Raw genomic sequence first — 7621 nt, forward strand, 5'->3', positions numbered from 1 at the left:
AAAGAAAACAGCAGAAAAAGACATAGTCTTTACTCATTCTGATGAAATTACTTATTGATGAAGTCTAACCTGGAGAATACTAGTGTTTATATAACAAATAATAAGTTGAGAAAGAGTAGAGTAGCAGTAGTTACAAGATGTCTCAACTGGAGGCTATTATAGATAACGACTGCAATAGAACCTACGTCATTAAATAATCAGAGAGGTTATGACTTTAAGACAGAAACCCACCATTTTTTTCAACAGTATCTTTTATCATCAGACTATTAACCATTATTGGTTCCTTCACATAAATTCCATTTTGCTAGAGCAAAGCAGACTCATTACTTTCCTCACAATAATGGTAACTTGTGTGTTGAGATATAGATGCCAATCAGATAATAATATTTGCAAATTACTTTTTATATTATTTCTAATTATCCACCCAATTCCCAACCAAACTAATTCATTCAACAGAAAATGTTCACAGCCAATATTTTTTATTTTATTGATTCAAGTTGAGTTTCAAATCATAATAAATTGTATTGGGGGATCTATAGTGAAAATCTATAAGATTGCCTTCCTGGTACTGATTTCTGAGAATCAACTTTCACCCACCTATGTGATTCCCATGGTGCTACAAAATCCTCCCCACAAGCCATCATTAAATGGTTCTGTATTCATTTGCTAGTGCTGCTATAACAAAGTATCACAACTGAGTGGCTTAAATAACAAATCTCCTATCTCACAGCCTCCTTTCTGGAGGCTAGAGGTTTGATATCAAGGTGCCAGCAGGGTTGGTTCTTTCTGAGAGATGTGATGGAGAATCTTTTCCATGCTGCTCTCCTAGTTTCTAGAAGTTTGATGACAATCTTTGGCATTCCTTGGCTTGTCAATGCATCACCCCATCTCTGTTTTCATGTTCACATGGTGTCTCCCTATATGCCATCTGTCTCTATGTTCAAATTTCCCCTTTTTATAAGGACACCAGCCTTTATTGGATTAGGACCCACTCTAATGAACTCATCTTAACTTGAAAGTCCACAAAGACCCAATTTCTAAGTAAGGTCATATTACTAATAACAGGTACCTGCAATTAGGACTTCAACCTCTTTTCAGGGGACACAATTCAACCCATAACAAGTCTAAGATCTCCCACACTGGACCAGTAAGAGTGCTTTCTGGATATGTTTAGAAATAGAACTGAGACAGTCCAGACTGCTGAAGTGGTTATATGTAAAATTCAAATGCTATTGGAAAATATGTTTTCTAACACACACATGAGCAGTAACAATAGAGAAGAAAACTAACATGTGCAAGAGATGAAAAACATGGGGACATGATAGTATTTGAATCCCTGATTCCAGATGTGTCTTTGTTCTACACTCAAACCCACCTGCCCTTTCCAAAAATTCCTTCCATTCGATAGGCCTCTATAACTTTAAAATAAGAGTACTAGTATTTGTAACATCTCTTACTATTAATCATCAAATATCTGATCTTCACTATATTCACCTAAAAGATTCCATAGCAAGACTGGATTATAAGAAATGCTTCATAATGCTAAAAATTATTACAGAAATATGTTCTACCAAATATAGAGTTATGACGTACTACATGTTATCGAATAAATACATATTCTAGTCGACAGAAATGCAAAATCATCAAGAGACATTAGGAGTGTTAAGAATAGGGATAACAATGTCAATAAGGACTTTGATGATTAAATAGACGCCACTATAATTTTAGAGTACAATGACACAGATTTACTTTATTGGCTTTATGGAGTCAGTTAATTTCTCTTAATTGTTCTCTGCTGGATATGTCTTATCCTCCTATAGATTTGCTATTAATATATATTTCTTAATATGTTTGGCAAATATTTATTATCTGGACATGCCTGAAGAACTTGTACGAAAGGAATTCTAGGGTATTATTCATTTGAGAGGTAATAAGCCTACAGGAAAAGAATTCATCCCAAGGGCAGAGAAAAATCAATGGCCAATCAGATAATAATGGTCACTAACAATTTTCCTCCAGCTCAACCCCATGGAGTCCTGAATACTGTGATGTACAAAAAGTAAAAGGAAGAGGCAGCTTCATCCGCAAAAATCTCAGTGGGTCACTGGGAGTGCTAGTCAACTTCATTATCACTGTAGGTGACTTTGGCAATGGCAGGATGATGCAGCTGTTACTTATCCACACTGAACAGCAACAACATTGAGCAAACAGAAGAGGATGACATCAGTGACTTTTTAATGCCAGTGACCTGATGAGTAGGCGTGACATAATTGCCACTTTTTGTGTCATCACCACAAAAGATGATGCAAGAAAATAGAGTAACTCACAAGGTACTCAAAAGGACTAGTTCCCAACCAGGTGTGATTCCACCTCCTAGGGATATCCAGAACTGTTTGAGAGGACTGGACTTTTTACAAAAAAGATAGGAGGAAATAACAGAAAATATTTCTGTTTTGTAACTGTTATTGTAATCTTATTTTCGCCCCTGAGTTGGTTTAGCCCAGGAAACAGAGGTTGATGAAAAAAAATTAATATATTTCTAAGAAATAGTGAAATAAATTTCATATATATTTTCAACTATTCTGTAGCATTTGTAGTCTTACCAGTTTCTTAAGTATTTTGATTATACAATGGAACTATTTTAGCATTTCATTATTTTAAAAAATAGCAATAACATTTGTTAAGGTTTCATCCGAAAAATACCACAAGTTTCAAAGATAAAAACCTAGACATTGGAAAATCTTCAATGGCAGGGTTTCACTTTTTCTTGATTTTTAATTTCAAAAGACTACAGAGAATGCTTTTAAAAATTATAATCAGAATACCTGAGTCATAAACCTAACAAATATTTTGATTATAATAAAATATTAAGTCTTCAATTTAAAATGAGGTCATTTTTAACCATCCAATAAAATGTCATATAACTAAAACTTTTTAATTCCCCTTCAATTGCATTTATATTAGTCAACAACATATTTTTTTTTACTTACAGCAAAAATGTATCTATACTATTTTAATAAAACTTAATGTTGAAAACAAGATCTTGCTAACACATTATGCTGAAATTCTATTGATATTGTAAGGATTGAAGCCATCAAAAGCTTTCTGGCTTAGGCCTTAACTTTCAATATAGAGTCACTAAATTTTAATTTCCAAAGTGAACACACTTTGGAAGAACACTAATGCCACTGTTTTTAAATACATATTTTCTGTTGTTTTGGTTGATTCAGCAATAAGAATAATTTTCATGGTTAACTAAGTTCAGGAAACTTTTAATATTAAACAGGCTTCAAAATTGATCTTCTTCAGACAAACTATTCTTCTAAAATGTCATTTATCTTATATAATTTGCACCAATTTTTAGCCTTAGAAGGTTTACAGAGGGATAAAATTAACATTTGGAAGAAAATAGCATTTAATGTCTAGAAAAACAACATGACAGGTGCAGGGTCAAGGACATCCTTGGGGCAGAACAGAAGTCTCCTTCAGTTCTTTCCTCCCAAACCACTGAAAAACAACAAGCAGTTTCATGCACTACCAATACAGAGGCCTTCTCCAATCCTTGTGCATGAGTTTCATCCCCAAATTTGTTCAGAAAATTGAATTTAAAATTCTATCAGTCAACAAAATTACATCTTTCAATTTAAAGCTATGCCATATGCTATAGTATTGCTATTATTATTTTGAGTTGTAAATTATTCAAGAGAGAATTGCTAGAGCCTTGTAGGATTTTTTTAAATACACAAATAAATTACATTTAGACCAAAAAACGTTTAATCTTTATTTTAAATTACAAAAGGGATCATGTCAATAATCTTTGAACAACCAAAAGGCTGTTTGTGGAACAGGTGAGAAAATTATAGAAAACCCATTTATTTTTCTTACCATAGTAACTTGATGTTTGAAAAGTTAAATATACATTTTCTCAAATGTTCTTTCACTCATTTCCATACTTCATAAGCACGACTTCTGCACAAAACAACACTTATCAGTTGATTACCAACAACTGATTACATGAAACCACAGTGCAAAAATGTGGTTAGAAACTACCAAGAAAAAAAGGAAAGGAAAGAAAAGCTTCCTATTTTTCATCTCTATAAAAGAACAAAGGGTGTGGTTAACAAAGTAATGTATTTTCAAAATAGCCAGAGTACTGCTGAGACAACTAAGTCCATCAACAGTTGTTTGAGAATTTATTATATCTTTCAAAATGAGTATTTTCTAAACTCAAGTATTTTATTATATGAACAGCTTAACCTGGAGCATCATATATATAATTAAAAGTTGCCTTGTTTCTGAAGCCCTCATCCCATCTAGAAGAGCAGGAGGGACAAATCAACTTAAAGAACAAAGAAGAGACTGATCAATTGGAAGAAGTAAATTAAGAAAATAAAAAATTCAGAATGTCTTTTGAGCAGATTTTTTAAAAAAATAGAGGCTTCTAGAGAAAGAAAAGAAGAGAGTACAAAGCAAGAAGGAAGCATAAGAAAGCAAAGACGACAGAAAACTATAGTAAACAGGTTAAAAATAGATTTACATCAAATATACATTACTTCTTTTTCTTTCCAAAAAAGAAAATAACTATTTTGAAGGAAAAGTTATCTAAGTTATGGAAAACACAAACAGTGACCACCAAAAGAATACAGAATTGAAACTTCAGAGTCACCAAAATAGTCCTTTTGCTTCTCGCTAATATGCCTTGCTCAGCATTTCTGGAACACAGTGATCACCTGATCTGCTATCTCATCCGCTATCTGATCCCATGGCTCACTTCCTTCCACCAGTGCATGGCTGGTGTCCATAGGGGAAGATAGTAGACACAATGGCTTGAGAATACTGGAAGTACAGCTTCAGGAGTAGAAGATTCCTGGCCTACAGGCAGCATAAGGAGATAACGGGAGTTTCATAGCCACCAGTATACTAATTCAGGCAAAGATCATCAATGGGTGTTAAAACCTTAATCTCAAAGTATTACTTCACAGGCAATTTATTAATTAAAAAGGAGAAATTTTATCCTTACAATGAAGAAATCTGGTAGTCACCACCTTAATCAAGTGAACAAACTTAGTCTCACCAATAGCAGAGCAACCTGACATTCACCCATGTACTATTCCTGCCCAAAATACTTTTACCTAAGTCTCATTGTGAGGGAACAGTCAAACAAATATAAAATTTAGGACACTCTTCATAACAAGTAGACTTCTCAAAAAAGATAGCAGCATGAAAAACAAAACATGGGGAAACCATTCTGCTAACAGAAATGAAAGGTACCCTACTCAAATGCAATGCATGATCCTAGATTGGTTCCTACAAAGAAAAAAATACAGCTATAAAAGATATTTGGGGAAAATTATGTAAATTTAAATACAGATGGTATATTACATGATGATTTTATTATATTATTAGTTTTCTTAGGTGTGAAAAGATTTGTTATGTAGGAGAATGTCTTTATTCTTAAGAGACACAGGTTAAATATACTTGGATGTGACAGGATGCCTGCAACTTACTTTCAAATAGGTCACAAAACAACTTGTGTGTGTGTGTGTGTGTGTGTGTGTGTGTGTATGTATGTGTATTCAAAAAGACATAAATCAAATGTGGCAAAATAACAATTGGTGAACTAAGTTAAAGGTATACAAGTGTTCATTCTACCATACTATTCTAACATTTTTATAAGTTTAAAAATGTTCTAAAAAAAAGTTGGATGGCAGGGGTTATTGGGAAATTGTTGGCCTTTAAGTCAGAGAACCTGGAACCTTGAACTGGTGTTTCCATCTTAGCAAGCCATTCCAACCCTCTGAACATGACAAGGATAACCTCACTGACCTACCCCATAAGACTATTGTGGGAATGAATAATGTACAAGAAGGAATGCTTCTAAACTGTATAACACCCCAGGGTTCTCAACCTGGAGTCCAAGGATAGAAAACAGTTTCCATGAATTTGCATGAGAATCAATCTCACTAGCCTCTCACTGCAATTTGACATTTCTTTCAATTATACACATTAGCATGAGTTAACATGGCCTGTGACTTGTACATAGTGAGAACTCAATAGCTGTGAGTGCTATTATCATCACAGTTAATTTTCTTAAGTTGCATAAGTGAGGGCATGGAAAGTTTGAGTCAGTGATCTAGTATCTTTCACAAAGTATTGGCTCAGAGTAGGCGTGTCCTTTTAGATGTGGAAGAAAAAAGAGGATGCAGGATTGTAAGAGCTCTGTCACTGACTCATGCTTTTCATAACTATCACTTGTCCAACTTAAAAAAACAAATTGTAATGACAGAGCTAACTCAATGTGTTCAAAACTGAATTCCTAGTCATCCCCCCTAAAACTGCTCACTCAAAGCCTCTCCCATGAGCCTCTCCCACTCCAACAATCCCAATGCTCACGTCACAAACTTTGTAGTCATCCTTGACTCCTTTTTTCTCCACTCTACCTCTAATCTAATCCTTCAGGAAAATCTATTGGTACTACATTTAAAATATACGAAAAACCTAACCATTTCCCACCACCACTACTGCTACTACTCTAGTTCAAGGTACCATTATCTCTCACCCAAAGGCTAATACAACAGCCTTCTAGCAGGTATCCTGCTTCTTCTCTTGCCACTTTCAGTCTGTACATATTTATGGAGTACAACATGTTTCAATTACACATGTATACAGTGTGTTATGATCAAATCAGGGTAATTAGCAATACTATCATTTTTAGCACTTAATATTTCTTTGTGATGAGAACATTCAAAAACCTCTCTTCTAGCTATTTTGAAATATACAATACCTTACTCTAGTAGTAGTCAACTCTGGTCATCCTATATGCAATCAAACACCAGAACTTATTCCTTCTATCTAACTGTAGCTTTGTACCCATTAATTAATCTCTGGCCATCCCTATTCTTTCCCCTCCCCATACTCTGGTAACCACTATTCTACTCTCTACTTCTGTGAGAACAACTTTTTAAATTCCAAATATGAGTGAGAGCATGTGGTATTTGTCTTTCTGTGCCTGGCTTATTTTGCTTAACATGTCCTCCAGGTTCATCCATGTTGCCATGAATAACAGGATTTTATTCTTTTAAAAATATGAAATGCTTCAAGAATTTGCATGTCGTCCTTGCACAGGGGCCATACTAATCTTCTCTGTACCATTCCAATTTTAGTACTTGTACTGCTGAAGCAAGCACAATAAAAACCAAGGTTTCACACATTAATGGCTTTACTTTAAGTATACTGAGAAAAGATGAGAAGCAAGGAAGAATGTAATTACCACACTCACTTTGGAAACTTGGGGTAAAATGACAGGCTTCCAGGAATTCTACATGTTCAAGAACCTGTTAGTGCTCTTGAAATAAATATTGAGATGGAAAGCCCAGGACACTACAACTGATACTCTCCCACTCAAAAAGAAAGGGGAAGATGTCCCACCCCACCTAAAGTAGGAGAAGGTCAAGATGTCTAGAATCCTTTTGATACCTATTAATAGTGGTGAGAAGAGAAAACTTTTTAGGAAGATATATGATTGTGTCGCTCAAATTCACCTCCACCAAGCCCTTAGGAAATGCACCAGATTCTTTGGCAGAATGCCTGTAAACTAACAGGCAGACTAACATTGGGATCC

At 34.6% G+C, this 7621-nt stretch overlaps 1 non-coding gene across 1 annotated transcript; it reads right to left on the reverse strand.

The window, feature by feature from the left end:
- Positions 1 to 7080: 7080 nt before the first annotated feature.
- LOC142873525 (U6 spliceosomal RNA) lies at positions 7081 to 7187 on the reverse strand. The gene has a single exon (XR_012921545.1). It is a non-coding gene; the product is annotated as a U6 spliceosomal RNA (small nuclear RNA).
- Between the last annotated feature and the right edge of the window lie 434 nt (positions 7188 to 7621).

This window comes from Microcebus murinus, chromosome 10 (genome assembly GCF_040939455.1).
Source record: "Microcebus murinus isolate Inina chromosome 10, M.murinus_Inina_mat1.0, whole genome shotgun sequence".
In the NCBI taxonomy this organism is placed as follows: Eukaryota; Metazoa; Chordata; class Mammalia; order Primates; family Cheirogaleidae; genus Microcebus; species Microcebus murinus.